The sequence below is a fragment of the Scyliorhinus torazame genome, chromosome X, assembly GCF_047496885.1.
Source record: "Scyliorhinus torazame isolate Kashiwa2021f chromosome X, sScyTor2.1, whole genome shotgun sequence".
NCBI classification, from domain to species: domain Eukaryota; kingdom Metazoa; phylum Chordata; class Chondrichthyes; order Carcharhiniformes; family Scyliorhinidae; genus Scyliorhinus; species Scyliorhinus torazame.
In genome coordinates, this window is record NC_092738.1 from 11,461,639 (window position 1) to 11,478,477 (window position 16,839).

A 16,839-nucleotide genomic window follows, 5' to 3' on the forward strand; every position below is an offset into this window, starting at 1 on the left:
AGTACATCCGTTATCTCAAAATCAGACAATGCTATCAACATCATTTCGTAGCAACACACAGCCCTCGAATTCCACACGCCAAGATCGAGTTTAGTGACAGCTTATTCCGTTCACTGGTGTTGAGTGCTATATCACCACAGCCAGACATACCTCGGACAGCTTTGTTGCTTTCCTTTCCCAAGCAGTCGTCTAAATCCAAAACAATTCTATCCCAAGGCTGCAGTGCCAATAATCCAGTTTTGTTCTTCAATCTCACTCAACCTTAACAGGGGGAGAAAAAAAAACAGGCACACACGCTCACACAGCCCAGAGAAGCGAAATAGGAATTCGGTTTCAACAGACCACCCCTCATTGTCATAGCCAGTCCCCTGGACTAAATCCGTTCCTTCAATTTCCTGTCTCTCTCTCTACCCTTGGCAGCAATCACTGGATGGATGTGGGAGAAACTCAAATGTTCTCTTATTGCTGCCTCTTCCTGTCTGGCCAAGATCCATGGCTCATATTTTATTATTTTTGCAGCCCTAATAGTGTATTCCGTATTTAATTCTCCCATTCCTGGCTGGAAAGACCTCGCACGCTATCATCCGTCTGACACAGTAAAACAAGGCAGGTTGCACCAGTAAACTGCTTAGATTGTCCAACTCTGCAATTTTGCTGTGTTTGATGTTATTTCCTTTTGCAGTGCCTGCATCTATTTTTTTCTCTGTTTGTGAGGCTCGGTGCCGGTGCCAACGGAGAATCCGTGTTGCACCACAACGCGTATTCCTCACTGATTCCGGTACCGGTGAGGGGTTAGCACTGGCGCTATGTGGAACACCCACTGATCGTGCGGAGAATGCCCGGGCTGCGCACGCGCAGGGCTGACAAGCTGCAGCCGCGCACGCCTACACACCCACTGGTCGCGCCGGGAAACATGGCGCCGGCCGTGCTGGACCGCGTACCCACCCACCCCGACCCCACAGCCCACCCCCTGGTTACACCCCCACCACTCCCCCCAGCCCTGGCAGAAGCCCCCGGCCAGCGGCACGGATCTTGGCCGAGTGTGGCGGTGCTGGACACTGTCCGCAGCCGACACATCAGGTTCCCGGCCTCTGGGACCAACGCCATCGGGAACTCGGCCCATCGAGGGCGGGACATCGTGGGTGGGCAGGCTGATGACGCGCCAACGGCGTTAGAACACAGAACATACAGTGCAGAAGGAGGCCATTCAGCCCATCGAGTCTGCACTGACCCACTTAAGCCCTCACTTCCACCCTATCCCCGTAACCCAATAATCCCTCCTAACCCTTTTGGACACTAAGGGCAATTTATCATGGCCAACCCACCTAACCTGCACATCTTTGGACTGTGGGAGGAAACCGGAGCACCCGGAGGAAACCCGGAGGACGTGCAAACTCCACACAGACAGTGACCCAAGCCGGAATCGAACCTGGGACCCTGGCGCTGTGAAGTCACAGTGCTAACCACTGTGTTACCGTGCTGCCCTGGTACTACCGTGCTGCCCTGGCGTTGCGGCTGTGTGCGGCCTAATGACGCGATTTGGAGGGGGCGGAGCATCGTGAATCGGTGTCAAACTGGCGCCTGCCCCGGATCCGGTGTTGGTAGCCATTCTCCGCCCGATTGGCACACCCGATTTCGGCGTCAAGCTACGGAGAATCCAACCCCATATATTATGAAATCTGTACAGCAACGAAGCCCACAGTTCTATTATTCAGTCAGTGGGAGTTTGGGATTTAGATTAAATCATTCGATTTCAATCATTAAATGGAGGTTTGCGCCTCCCAGGCGGTGTTCAAAAGAGTGGGTTTGAGTCTGCGGCCCAGGCTAGGGAAGAGGGTGTCCCTCCACTCCCCATGGAGCTGTGGGTGCAGTGAGTGTGTGGTAAGTGGAGCGCTTAAAAACACCTCCAGCTGTCAGGCTCTTTAGTGCTAACTCCGGCCCCAACAGTTATAATGCCCGCTGGGCCAGGAATTGCTCTCAATTTGTGTGGCATAATGCTGGCCCATTACCATGTCCTCACTCGCTTACTGAATAGCGCCCCCAATGGAAATGCGAATCGCACGCTATTCAGTCGTGCCGGGAACACTTTGGGTGCGATCCGATGGCCACGCTGCACTGAAAGTCAGATTGGCGCAGTGTGGCTGATGAAAGCGGGAAGACCCTGTTCCCAGGATCTACCTGGCTCACAGCGCGATCTCGCGAGGCGTTGCGATGTAAATCCTGCCCATTGTGGGTGTGTTCACTTTTTGGCGAATCTGCGTATTTGAGCGAGGCAGTTAGTCTGACTCTAATGTGCAGATTCCCGAGGTACCCGAGGCTCTGGGATTCGATCCCTTTTGCCTCAGAGACCTTGAACGAGTGTTGTTCAGCATTGGTCCCCAGAAATAGGGAGAGATGGAATGGCACTCATGGGGGTCTCTTAAGGGAATTGGAAGCCCCCAGCTGCATGCCCTTTGGACAGCTGCATGCCTTGGCAGTGCTGGTGCCAGCTGGGCACCCTGGCAGTGCCACCTGGGTGCAAGCCTGGTACTGTCAAGGTCCCAGGTGGCATAGGTACTGCCAGGGTGCCAGATTGGTGGTCCCAAGCTGGTACTTTCTGTGCATGTGCAATATGCCTCGGGGTGCCCTGTATGTGTGGTGGGGACCCTCCCATAGTGCATTTGGGCTGGGGGGGTCGGGGGTCGCTTTGGGGGCCTCAGTGATTGGGACAGAATTTTAAAATGGCGTCCTGATCTCTCGCTACACTGGAGAGCTCCGTACAAAACGGGGCTATGTGTGGCCTCGGCTGCGCATTACCCGCTAAAACCCCTTACACAACATGAGTCGCATTGTATAACCATGTGTTTGTCAGTGCTGCAAGCACCAGCAAACACATGGCTAAATGAGCTCGCGATGGGACTTTGATCCCAATTAGTTGAATGGAGCAGCCAGGCTTCCAAATGGAGCGTTCCAGACACTTTATTCGTAAAATATCGGAAAGAACAATGCAAACATTTCGAAATGGCCGTCACACAAAGTGCAATAATATTCAGGTTCGCTACATACATCATGTTTGGATTTGTTTATTGTCACATGTACCAAGGTGCAGTGAAAAGTATTGTTCTGCGAGCAGCTCAGACAGATCATTCCATACATGAAAAGAAAATACATAATAGGGCAAACATAAAATACACAATGTAAATACATAGACACAGGCATCGGGTGAAGCATATAGGGGTGTAGTACTACTCAGTAGAGAAGATGTGTTGAGAGATCAGTTCAGTCCATAAGAGGTCGTTTAGGAGTCTGGTATCAGTGGGGAAGAAGCTGTTTTTGAATCTGTTCGTGCGTGTTCTCAGTGTTGCAAACTTTGCCTTAGTTTAATTGCTCTGTTTTATCACCTTTGCTCTTGAGTCGCCAGGTATCTTTATGATACCGCCTCGTGGTTCAAGTCCGAGTAATGATCAATAATCCAATACACCGATTAGTAAGATTTAAATCAAAGCACATTTATTATACACAGTAATCACTACTCATGCACAAATTCTACGTCTAAGCTACTTCTACAACTAACAGGCCAATACTTAACTCGGAACTGGCCCACCAAGTCAGGGAAACAAATGGCCTTTCATTCGGGTTCTGAGCCTGCAGGATTCGAAGTTGGTACAGATTGGTAGCTAGGAGAGCCTATCTCGTAGCAAGCGTTGAAGTAAGACTTACAGTTTCGACCAGCTGCTGAAGAGTGAAGAGCTGGAGAAGCGGTGGAGAAGAGAGCGACTTGAACTTGGGGCTCAATTCTTATAGTCCCCAGGGGCTTCCCGCCTTTCGGGGCGGACCCTGTACCTGGTCCCAAGTGATTGGACTTTGTCTCAATCACTTGGTTCGATTTTCTCCAATGCTGGAGCGGTTCCCTGATCGATGGGCGGTCTTGAGGTGCTCGTTCACCTCCTTTTGTGTCGGCTCCTGCTGGCGCCGGGGAGTCTGGTTTTGCTTTACGTGTCTAAATGTTGCTCATTGTTCCCGGGGATTGCTCATTAGTATGCAGATGGCTGGTGTTTTGTTATGCTGATGGTTACTGGTATCGATCTTGTCTGGCTTTTCCAGATGTAAATACACGCTCAATCCGCAGCTGCTCATTTTTGTCCTGTTGGCTGACTTTCCCATCAGCCTTTGCCGTTCGCCATTTTGAATCGGGAGTTGGCCATTTTAAGTGGCTACATTCCCTCCTTGTAACCCTAACGCGAAGCGTGAAGGATCACATAACTATGTTGCTTTCCATTCCCTGACCTGGGGGGGGAACACTTCCTTCATGGCCTCTGCACTGACCATAGCTATGCAAAACATTTTTAACTGACAATTTCTAAGGGCGCTATGTCAAACAGGGACATGCATGACAAAACAATAAACTGGGAACCTCTAACTATTCTTAGTACACTACACTCACTTAAACATTTCATTATTCTAACTTCCTCAACCATACAACAAAATCATAGCAGTTTATACATCAGTCTTCCTGGCCTGGCAGTCAAGCTCAGGATCGTACAATTGCTCATGAACAGTTCTTTACATTTCTTTATTTACAATAAAACCGCAAACGAATGCTCTTTATTATAGATCGCGGGGGTCGGGGGTCTGGTCGTATCCGAAAATAGGGGATCTGATCCTATATACCGGGGTGCGAGCGCGGTAGGCTCTCCTTCTCCATTTCTGTAGACGCATAGTCTGCACGATGCAGCAGAGTATCGCCAATACCAGTAATAATAATAATAATAGTATCGCTATGACTAGTAAGGTTTCTATTACATAGGACAGGGAGTAGCAGGTTATAAACCTGGCACACCAAGATGATGTGGTGTCGCTGGTGACTGGGCTCTGGGTACTGTGGGGAAGTGAAACATTAACGGCTGGGGGGGCTTGAGGTCATGGGGTTCGCGTTCACGCGCAACCAAAAGTCCATAATCCTGAGGGTGATCCGTGTAAAGGAAGTCCTCATGGTTCTTCTCGTTCCTTTTCTTTCTTCTCTTCTCCGGTCCTGGAGCTTCTGGAGTTCTGTGGAAACAAGCATAGTGTCTGTAACTATCTTTGTTTACTATCTCGTACGATAGTGTGTCTGCCCTGTAGTGCCAATTACTCCCTTGAGAATTGGTCACTATGTGTGACTCCCTCATTTTTTTTTTCAAAAACTGAATTTTAGGACACGACATACTTTCAAATAGTGAACCAGTGCGAGCCGTCTCGCAGACTGTTCAATTTACCATCCAAATGTTTCAGGATGTAAATAGCATGTGGTTGGCAACCTAAGGGTTACCTACAACAAAACAAAACTTTTTGAACTAAAATTTACAAAATGGTGCATATGGGCCGCGACGGGTAAGAGTTGGATGGAGTCCCCGGGTAGGACGGCTACCAATGCCGTGTCTCCCCTACCCGAGTGTAGTTGACTAGAGGGGGGGTTCCCAGGCAGGGCGGGTCCCAAGCCGTTTCTCCACTGCCTGAGCAACCGACAAGAACGGACAAGAAATGTAGTCATCGTGGTGGGGCTGCCGTAGTGGTTCTTCCCTCGAACCAGAAGGGCAGTTACGAACGGGCATGTGGTACCGTAACAAGTCTCTGCAGACAAGCTAGTTCCGCTGAACTAGTGTCTGGCAATAGTGAGTCTCTGTGGGCAAGTCCTCAGAGGTTTCTGCTGATGAGCGTGCGGACAAGTTCTCAGAGGTTTTAGCCGAATAGGCGTGGGGCAGTGGGAATTTTTTTTTTCCTGTCTGACAAACAACATTTAACAAACGTACAAACAACATAAAACATTCTGCAGGTTCCATCAGAAAGGACAACACTTCTCCCAAGCGGTTCCTTTAAAACATCATCTGGACACCTCAGTTCTCGGTTGCGAACAGGGTCGCAAAGGGGTTCTCGGTTTGGGAGTCAGACCCAAGGTCGTCATCTTCTCCCGGATGCCAAACTCTGGAGTGTATCAGGGCTGAAAGGGCTGCATGGTGTGAGGTGGGGTCGCTCTCGTCGTTGCGGACGAGTCGGAACGAGTTATCTCAGTGCCAGTAATTGGTGTCTAGTTGTGTGGGGACAGAATCGGGGTCGTCCGTGTGGTTCAGTGGTCGATGGTGGGGTTTATTCAGGAAAGTGATCATGAAGGGATCACTTGGATCGTAGTCGGAGTCGCTGGGTGTGGGTCCTGTTGCATGGGGATAGTAGGGGGCGTGCTGTGGCTATCGTCCGAGTCACAGTCGCTGTCTCTGCTGCTGCAGTCTGTGGGCGTTCCGGGGCGGAGTGTATATTTCGGGGGTGGAGTCGAGGTCGAGTCCGTGGCTGGGCTGGATGTGTTGGGGGATGGTAGGGTTACGTTGGCTGTGGGCGGGACGTGGTGTGCTGCGTTGAGCGTGACGTGGTGTGAGTGGTTCAATTGTGTTCCATATGCCTTCAGCTGGTTGATATGGAACCATGCAGTCTTACCGTTGGGGTACTTTATTTTATACACGGAAGGGCGTACTTTATCCGCAATGGAGTACGGACCCGAGTATTTTGGTGACAGGAATGTGCTGGGGTTATATACAGAGAGCATAACTTGCTGTCCGATACTGTACTCAGTCACATGCACTGTCTTGTCGAAACAAGCCTTGCTCTGTTTCTTCCTTGTGCCCAATTTCACTGCGGCTGCTAGCTGAGCCGTTTTAACATTGTCAACTAATTGCTCTACTGCTTTCTCGTGTGTGAGGGCCGTCACTGCGGGGCTGGTCAAGTCCAAACCTAATAAATATTCTGTGCCTTTCATGGGGTGTCCGGTCATGAGAGTGTGTGGGGTGTAACCTGTGGAAGTAGAAATTGTATTACGCAAAAACATCAGCGCAAAAGGGAGGACTGAGTCCCAAGTTGTGTTGTTCTGCTGGACCATTTTTCTGAGGGTGGGTTTTAGGGTCCGATTCATGCGCTCCACGATACCACTCGACTGTGGATGGCATGCTATGTGGAATTTTTGGGTGATGCCAAATATCGTGAGGACGTTCTGCATGACACGTCCCGTAAAATGGGAGCCTTGGTCGGATTCAATGCTGCGGGGGAGTCCCCATCTTGTAAAGATGTGGTGGGTCAGAATCTTGGCTGTGGTTTTTGCCGTGTTTGTGCAGGCTGGGAATGCTTCCACCCATTTCGTAAATGTGTCAATTACCACAAGTACATATTTATAGCCATTCCTGCAAGGGGGCAATGGTCCTATAAAATCAATCTGGAGGTTAGTCCAGGGGCCATTAACGGCTCGGGTGTGGCTGAGTTGAGCCTTTTTGGCATATCTGTCGGGGTTATTCTGCGCACAGATAAGACAATTCTCGATGTAATGGTTTACATCTTCCTTTAAGTTCGGCCACCAACAAAGCTGCTTGAGGTGGGCTGTAGTGGGATCGATTCCCTGATGTCCATGACCGTCATGGAACAAACAAATCAGTTGATTCCTGTCCTGCTCAGGAACCACATAAAGGGTGTCTTTTAACACCACACCGTCATGTGTGGTCAGAGCATTTTTGAACCTCTCATAGGGAGCTGGATAGTTTCCTTTTACAATCTCCCTGAGATTGCTGTCCTGCTTCTGGGCCTCCACTAGATCCTCGATCTTTGTCTGTGAGACCTGAACTGCACTCACTGGTGCGCTTTCGGGGGGTGTCCAAAGGTATCCGTGTCTGGAACCTGCTTTAGCCAGCGCGTTGGCTTTTACATTTCCAGGGGGGGAGGAACGATGGTGACTGCGGACTTTGATTATCCCAAAAGTCCTGTTCTGGGCTCTCTCTAAAATATGACGGAGCAATGGGGCTGAGGGGAGGGGTTTTCCGTCTGCGGAAACAAATCCTCTTGCTTTCCACAGGGGCAGGAATTCCGTGAGGCTGTTGCAGACATAGAGGCTGTCCGAGAATATGTCTGCTGGGCTGGGGAAGGAATCTGGGTGTCCCACTATACACGCGATGGCCGCGAGCTCTGCTGCCTGCGCGCCTAAGTGTCCTGGAAGTTTTAACGATATTTCCTCAAGGGCGCGTCCCTGTGTGTCCTCGACATAGATCCCGCAACCTGTTATGCGCTTCCCATCCAAGACTGTGGAAGATCCATCCACATATATCTTTATGGGCTCACACGTGTCTGTGTGCTGGGGGCTCTGGGTTGAACTACCTATCTTTCTGGGGGGTGTTTTAGCAATAAAGGGGCCTGTGTTGTGGTATGGCGAGATAATCTCACATTCATGGGGGGTTCCGGGGTACTGTAAGGTGTCAGCTAAATAGGTGTGCATCTTTGTCCTTTTCACAGTGATGTCCCGTCCCTGCAAGAGAAGGGTCCATCTAGCTGCTCTAATCTGACTGACTGACTACCATCCTTGAGTCGTCCGTCCAGTAAAAGTTGGGTGGGGGTGTGTTCGGTCAGAATGGTGATGGGGTTCGGTCCGGTAATATAGGAAAAATACTGGACTGCCCAGAATACTGCGAGCAGGTGCCTCTCACAGGCTGAAAATCCCTGCTCCACAGCATCTAAAATTCTGGAGGCATAAGCTACGAGCCTTAACTGGTCGTGCCGTTCCTGGAGGAGCACGGCTGAAAGGGAGCGGTCTGTGGTCGCTACCTCTATGGCGTAAGGGGAAAGCGGGTCTGGAACTTGTAGTGCGGGGGCGGCTATGAGTGCCTGTTTTAATGATTCCACAGCATCCGTATGCTGCGGAAGCCATTCCCAGGGGGCTCCTTTCTTTAGGAGGTCTGAGAGGGGCGCTGCCTTGTTGGCGAAACCGTCAATGTGGTTTCGGCAGTAGCCAACCAGTCCTAAAAACGACCGGAGGGCTGAAACATTCTGGGGAAGGGGCAATTTAGCGATCGAGTCAATTCTTTTATGCTCGATCTCGCGTTTCCCTGTGTGATAATTGTTCCCAAATATATCACTTTTTCTTCCAAAATCTGGGCCTTTATGGGGTTGACTTTACAACCGACTGAGTGTAAGAGTTCCAGGAGTTCGGACAGAAGCTCGATGTGCTCTTCCTTGGTGTCTGTCTGCAGTAGTAGGTCGTCTACATGCTGTACCAGACAGTCGGGGCGAGAGAATTTCGCTCGTCCATTTGCCAGCTGTCGGTGGAAAATGGAGGGGGAGTTGTGGAATTCTTGTGGCAGGCATGTCCACGTGTACTGCTGTGCTTTAAAGGTGAAGGCAAATTTGTACTGGCACGCCTTTGCCAATGGGGGAAAGTGGGACACTTCACAAGAGAGTGCAATGCCCCTAAAAAGCCACAGAGAGCCCAGCAGACGGGCACTCTGAGTAAGAAAAAGACAGAGCACATTCATAGCGTCAGCGCCCGTTCAGATCAGATGGACTTGACCGGAACGGACTGATGGTGTACGGGCTCCCCCAGTTGGGTCTGCGACACCCTTTGGGATAGGTCAGGACGACCCGTAGTTGCAGTGGGAATTCGGGGACAGCCCATCGAATTTCTCTGGGACACAGGAGGGGACACTTGCCAGGGGCTGTTTAGCACACTGGGCTAAATCGCTGGCTTTGAAAGCAGATCAAGGCAGGCCAGCAGCACGGTTCAATTCCCGTAACAGCCTCCCCGAACAGGTGCCGGAATGTGGCGACTAGGGGCTTTTCACAGTAACTTCATTGAAGCCTACTTGTGACAATAAGTGATTTTCATTTTCATTCATGGAATGGACCAGAATCCATTACTGACGTCCAAAACCGTAAAGAATCGGGAATTGAGTCCCTGCTTGAGCATGGTCTCGGGACTTGTTGCTACTGTGGGGGCTGCTGCGGGGGTGACTTTGTTGAGTTCCCGGTAATCAATGGTCAGTCGCCATGGTCCATCGGGCTTTCTCACTGGCCAAATCGGGGCATTATTAGTGGAGGCTACTGATCGAAGTGCGCCCTGCTATAATAAGCTGTTGATTACCTTTGAGATTTCTCCCTCTGCCTCTTGGTGAAATCCATATTGCTTTTGGGGTCTCGGGTCAGGTCCTGTTATTTGTACGGAGCCAGTCATCCATCCACAGTCGTGCTTGTGGGTCGCGAATGCTGCCCTGTTCTTTTGCAGAACTGCCCTAACCTGCTTGTCCGTACTAAGCGTGGTCGGGTTGAACCAAAATTCGCCTACTGCGCTAATTTTGTTCACGTATTCTCCTATGTTGAGCGTTGCGGGGGCTCTTGCGGATTTTGCCATCTTCCAGACACACTGGTTGACTGGATCAAATGAAAGATTATGGGAATTCATGAAATTGATTCCCAGAATGTGTTCTGCTGTGTGGGGCAGGTCAACTAAAACTACGGGGTGCTTGGTGGTGATGTTGCTGATTTGAATGGGTACAGGGGCTGTGATGTGTCCCTGCTGTGAGTGGCCTGTAAAGCCGCTGAGGGTGATGGTGGCTGTAGTGGGCCACGTGTCTTTTTGAAACATGGTGGAGGAATTTATCGTGGTGCGGGACCCTCCTGTGTCCCAGAGAAATTTGATGGGCTGTCCCCGAATTCCCGCTGCAACTACCGGTCGTCCGGACCCAAAGGGTGTCGCAGACCCAACTGGGGGAGCCCGAACACCGTCAGTCCGTTCCGGTCAAGTCCGTCTGATCTGAATGGTCTTTTTCTTAATCAGAGTGCCTGCCTGCTGGGCTCTCTGTGGCTTTTTAGGGGCATTGCACTCCCTTGCGAAGTGTCCCAACTGTCCGCAGTTGTAACACTCCTGTGACTTGGGTGGGGGGCTGTTCTTTCCCTCATTCACCCATACGGGGATCTGGTGTGTTTTTACTGCCTGCATAACTGCTCCGGCTTGCTGTTCCTCGGGTTTCCGAACTGCGGGTTTGTTTTGTACAGACTGCTCCCAGGCGCGGGACAATCTTTTTAAAACCCATTTCTCATTGTGGGCTTCCTCTGAGGGGTCTTAATTCGTACAGGCTTTTTGTCCTGCCTCTGTGGCATGGGAGATAAGGGTGCGGGTCCATTTGGCCATGTTGTCTGGGGACAAATGGGCACGGTCTACGTCTCCAAAGACTGCTGCAAAGTGGATCCACAGGCATCCAGCAAACGCTGTGGGGTGCTCAGATTTCTTTTGCCTACATTTGTTGAGGCCATCTACGGGGTCACCCGGGTTATACCCGATCGCATCCAGGATCTCAGTATGCATTTCTGCAAGGGTGCCTCCTCCTACATTCTGTGGGTCGGGAAGGGCTGCTGCGACTGAAGGGTCTAGACTCAAAACGGTGAGCTTTACATGCTCTCGCTCATCCAGGCTGTACATGGTCGCCTGATGCTTAACTGTGGCAAAGAAATGGTGGGGGTCTGAGGTGGGGAGGCACGGTGTGATCCTATCGCACACGTCCCGTAATTGGGTCACTGTTAAGGGGGTGGAATATAGAAATTCCGCATCGTCCGATGTGGCTGTGCGGTGGGTGGTTACTGGGTTAATTGGAGCGTGAACTATCTGCTGCGTGGGGGGTTGGGGCACTTTTCTCTTTTGGGGCTTTCCCTGCGCACATGTTCCCTGAACATATCTCTGCGCTGTTTCGTTCAATTCTTCCCAATCAGGGCTGTCTTCCTGATCTAATCTTTCTCCAAAGGTTTCCTGGAAACCTTTCTGAACAGCAAGCAGTGATTGCAGCTCTGCAATCTGCTTCCGGCACTTTGCGTGATCTAGCGTGCTTTGTCTTTGTTCTGTGGTGGCAGCATGGAGTGCTCTTAATGCTGCCTTTAGATCGCTATACTGTCTCTGTAACGCTTCTACCTGCTTTTCCGTTTCTTCACGTACCAGGACTGCACGTTGCGTGTCCTGATAGGCCTTTTCGTACTGAGACTGGAAGCTGCTTAAGTGCGCCAGACAAGACTGGTGAGCCCTTTTGGCGTCATCCACCTCTCCATCTTTTGCTGCCAACCTCCTTCTTAATTCCAAATTCTCCTTTTCTATCTCGCTTACATCAACCTTACTCATTCGATGTATGCCCTCTCCTTCTTTCCGGAGCGTCCTAACGACCTCCTCTGTGCCTCGCAATTGTGCCAAGCAGGACACGATTGCCATCGGCTTGCGAGCTTTTCCTAAGCTCTTTTTGTCGATCCCGCTCAGGTTCTCCCACCAAGTATGTCCTATACTCCCGGGGCCTGATTCCTCGTTGTCACAGAATTCATTCCAAAGGGGCCATCCTTTCCCTTTGAGATATTTCCTGATCTCTTCCTCCCAAATGGGACATTGTCCCACTCTACTGCTGCTGGTCGCTGCGACCGCAAATTCCTCTGGGTTCATGAGGCGCTGCATTGCCATCTTTCCTATCCGGATGCTGCTCTTCAAATTTGGGACAGGGGTGTTAATCTGAATGCTGCTCTTCAAATTTGGGACAGGGGTATTAAGGCGGTACTGTAAATACGGGTACGGCTTTCGCTACTTTCCGATATACAAACTTCCAACAGTTTTGCCGCAACAAAAAATCTATCAGTTTTACCTCATCGCATGCATACACACACTTCCGAATTATGAGTATTGATCAGAACTGCTTGAACACTTGTGGTTTTCTGTTACCAATTGGATCTCTAATTCAAATTCGGGGTTCTCCCGGAGTGGTTTTCCACTTCTAGATCGGGTCGCCAAATAATGTTGCTAACTTTGACTTAGTTTAATTGCTCTGTTTTATCACCTTTGCTCTTGAGTCGCCAGGTATCTTTCTGATACCGCCACGTGGTTCAAGTCCGAGTAATGATCAATAATCCAATACACCGCTTAGTAAGAACAAAGAACAAACAAAGAACAAAGAAATGTACAGCACAGGAACAGGCCCTTCGGCCCTCCAAGCCCGTGCCGACCATGCTGCCCGACTAAACTACAATCTTCTACACTTCCTGGGTCCGTATCCTTCTATTCCCATCCTATTCATATATTTGTCAAGATGCCCCTTAGTAAGATTTAAATCAAAGCACATTTATTATACACAGTAATCGCTACTCATGCACAAATTCTACGTCTAAGCTACTTCTACAACTAACAGGCCAATACTTAACTCGGAACTGGCCCACCAGGTCAGGGGAACAAATGGCCTTTTGTTCGGGTTCTGAGCCTGCGGGATTCGAAGTTGGTACAGATTGATAGCTAGGAGCGCCTATCTCGTAGCGAGCGTTGAAGTAAGACTTACAGTTTCGACCAGCTGCTGAAGAGTGAAGAGCTGGAGAAGCGGTGGTGAAGAGCTGAAGAGAAGAGCGCGATTTGAACTTGGGGCTCAATTCTTATAGTCCCCAGGGGCTTCCCGCCTTTCGGGGCGGACCCTGTACCTGGTTCCAAGTGATTGGACGTTGTCCCAATCACTTGGTTCGATTTTCTCCAATGCTGGAGCGGTTCCCTGATCGATGGGCGGCCCTGAGGTGGTCGTTCACCTCCCTTTGTGTAGGCTTCTGCTGGCGCCGAGGTGTCTGGTTTTGCTTTGTGTGTCTAAATGTTGCTTATTGTTCCCGGGGATTGCTCATTAATATGCAGATGGCTGGTGTTTTGTTATGCTGATGGTTGCTGGTATCGATCTTGTCTGGCCTTTCCAGAGGTAAATACACGCTCAACCCGCAGCTGCTCGTTTTTGTCCTGTTGGCTGACTTTCCCATCAGCCTTTGCCGTTCGCCATTTTAAATCGGGAGTTAGCCAATTTAAATGGCTACATCAGACTTTTACATCTCCTGCCCAATGGAAGAAGTTGGAAGAGTGAGTAAGCCGGGTGGGAGGGATCTTTGATTATACTGCCCGCTTTCCCCAGGCAGCGGGAGGTGTAGATGGAGTCAATGGATGGGAGGCAGGTTGGTGTGATGGACTGGGCGGTGTTCACGACTCTCTGAAGTTTCTTGCGGTCCTGGGCCGAGCAGTTGCCATACCAGGCTGTGATGCAGCCAGATAGGATGCTTTCTGTGGTGCATCTGTAAAAGTTGGTAAGAGTTAATGTGGACATGCCGAATTTCCTTAGTTTCCCGAGGAAGTATAGGCGCTGTTGTGTTTTCTTGGTGGTAGCGTCGACGTGGGTGGACCAGGACAGATTTTTGGAGATGTGCACCCCTAGGAATTTGAAACTGCTAACCATCTCCACCTCGGCCCCGTTGATGCTGACAGGGGTGTGCACAGTACTTTGCTTCCTGAAGTCAATTACCAGCTCTTTAGTTTTGCTGGCATTGAGGGAGAGATTGTTGTCACTACACCACTCCACTAGGTTCTCTATCTCCCTCCTGTATTCGGACTCATCGTTATTCGAGATCCGGCCCACTATGGTCGTATCGTCAGCAAACTTGTAGATGGAGTTGGAGCCAAGTTTTGCCACGCAGTCGTGTGTGTACAGGGAGTAGAGTAGGGGGCTAAGTACGCAGCCTTGCGGGGCCCCGGTGTTGAGGATTATTGCGGAGGAGGTGTTGTTGTTCATTCTTACTGATTGCGGTCTGTTGGTCAGAAAATCGAGGATCCAGTTGCAGAGGGAGGAGCCAAGTCCTAGGTTTTGGAGCTTTGTCAATTGTTGTAAAAACCCATCTGGTTCACTGATGTTGTTTGGGGAAGAAAATCTGCCGTCCTTGCCTGGTCTGGCCTACATGTGACTCCAGACCCACAACAACTCTTAACTGCCTCCTCAAGGGCAGTTAGGGATGGACAATAAACGCTGCACAGCCTGCGGCACCCACGGCCATGAACAAATAAAATAAATATGGGCTTGGCTGGGATTATGCTGTTGTAGGCGGAGCTGTAGTCAATAAATAGGAGTCATGATACATACATAGATACATAGAAGACAGGAGCAGGAGGAGGCCTTTTGGCCCTTCGAGCCTGCTCCGCCTTTCATCACGTTCATGGCTGATCATCCAACTCAATAGCCTAATCCTGCTTTCTCCCCATAGCCTTTGATCCCATTCTCCCCAAGTGCGATATCCAGCCGCCTCTTCAATGTTTTAGCATCAACTACATTCTGTGGTAATGAATTCCACAGGCTCACCACTCTTTGTGTGAAGAAATGTCTCCTTATCTCTGTCCGAAATGTTTTACCCTGAATCCTCAGACTGTGACCCCTGGTTCTGGACACATCCATCATTGGTAAAATCTTCCCTGCATCTACCCTGTCTAGTCCTGTTAGAATTTTGTAAGTCTCTATGAGATCGCCCCTCATTCTTCTGAACTCCAGCGAGAACAATCCCAACCTAGTCAATCTCTCCTCATATGACAGTCCCGCCATCCCTGGAATCAGTCTGGTAAACCTTCGCTGCACTCCCTCGAGAGCAAGAACATCCTTCTTCAGAGAAGGAGACCAAAACTGCACACAATACTCCAGGTGTGGCCTCACCAAGGCCCTGTATAATTGCAGCAACACATCCCTGCTTCTGTACCCGAAACCTCTCGCTATGAAGGCCAACATACCATTATCCTTCTTTACCGCCTGCTGCACCTGCATGCTTACCTTCAGTGACTGGTGCACAAGGACACCCAGGTCCCACTGCACACTCCACTCTCCCAATTTACAACCATTCAGGTAGTAATCTGCCTTCCTGTTTTTGCTTCCAAAGTGAATAACCTCATACTTATCCAAATTATACTGCATCTGCCATTGGTTTGCCCACTCGCCCAACCTGTCCAGATCATGCTGTAGGATCCCTGCATCCTCGTCACAATTCACCCTCCCACCTAATTTCGTATCATTTGCAAACTTTGAGATGTTACATTTTGTTCCATCATCTAAAACATTAATATATATTGTGAATAGATGGGGTCCCAGCACCGATCCCTGTGGTACCCCACTGGTTACTGCCTGCCAATTTGAAAAGGACTCATTAATCCCTACTCTTTGTTTCCTCTCTGCCAACCAGTTTTCTATCCACCTCAATACATTTCCCCCAATCCCATGCGCTTTAATATTGCACAATAATCTCTTATGCGGGACTTTGTCAAACGCCTTCTGAAAGCCCAAATATACCACATCGACTGGCTCCCCCTTGTCAACTGTACTGGTTACATCTTCAAAGAATTCCAACAGATTTGTCAAATGCTTCATAAATCCATGCTGACTCTGACTGATCCTGCCACTGCTTTCTAAATGTTCCGCTAGAATTTCTTGATAATGGATTCAAGCATTTTCCCCACTACCGATGTTAGGCTTCCTGGTCTATAATTCCCTGCTTTCTCTCTACCTCCCTTTTTGAATATCGGAGTGACGTGAGCTACCCTCCAATCTGCAAGGACAGTTCCAGAGTCTATAGAATCCCGGAAGATGACCACCAATGCATCCACTATTTCCAGAGCCACCTCCTTAAGCACTCTGGGATGCAGATTCTCAGGCCCTGGGGATTTATCCGCCTTCAATCCCATCAGTTTTCCCAGCACCACTTCTCTACTAATGTTGACCTCCCTCAGTTCTTCCCTCTCTCTAAACCTTTCATTCTCCAACATTTCTGGGACCTGATTTGTGTCCTCATTTGTGAAGACAGAACTAAAGTATGTATTCAATTGCTCAGCCATGTCTATGTCCCTTATTATGCATTCCCCTGTTTCTGTCTGTGGGGGGCCTACATTTCTCTTTACCAATCTCTTTCTCTTCACATATCTGTAGAAACTCTTAGTGTCAGTCTTTATGTTCCCTGCAAGCTTCCTTTTGTGCTGTACTTTCCCCATCTTAATCAATCCCTTTGTCCTTCTTTGCTGAATTCTAAACTGCTCCCAATTCTCAGACCTATTATTTTTCTTGGCCAATCTGTCTGCTTCTTCCTTGGATCGGATACTATTTCTAATTTCCTTTATGAGCCATGGATTGGCCCTCTTACCCCCTTTGCTTTTGTGCCAGACAGGAATGAACAGTTGCTGTAGTTCCTCCAAACGTTCCTTGAATGTTTGCCATTGTCTATCCACCGTCATCCCTT

At 49.7% G+C, this 16,839-nt stretch overlaps 1 protein-coding gene across 1 annotated transcript in view; it reads right to left on the reverse strand.

Moving 5' to 3' along the window:
- The window catches only part of LOC140405389 (activin receptor type-1-like), a 490,146-nt gene extending 489,850 nt beyond the window's left edge, over window positions 1-296 (reverse strand). The window contains exon 1 of the mRNA XM_072493730.1: window positions 151-296. The gene's annotated coding sequence lies outside the window, so the exon portion shown is untranslated. The remainder of the gene's footprint in view (window positions 1-150) is intronic.
- Between the last annotated feature and the right edge of the window lie 16,543 nt (window positions 297-16,839).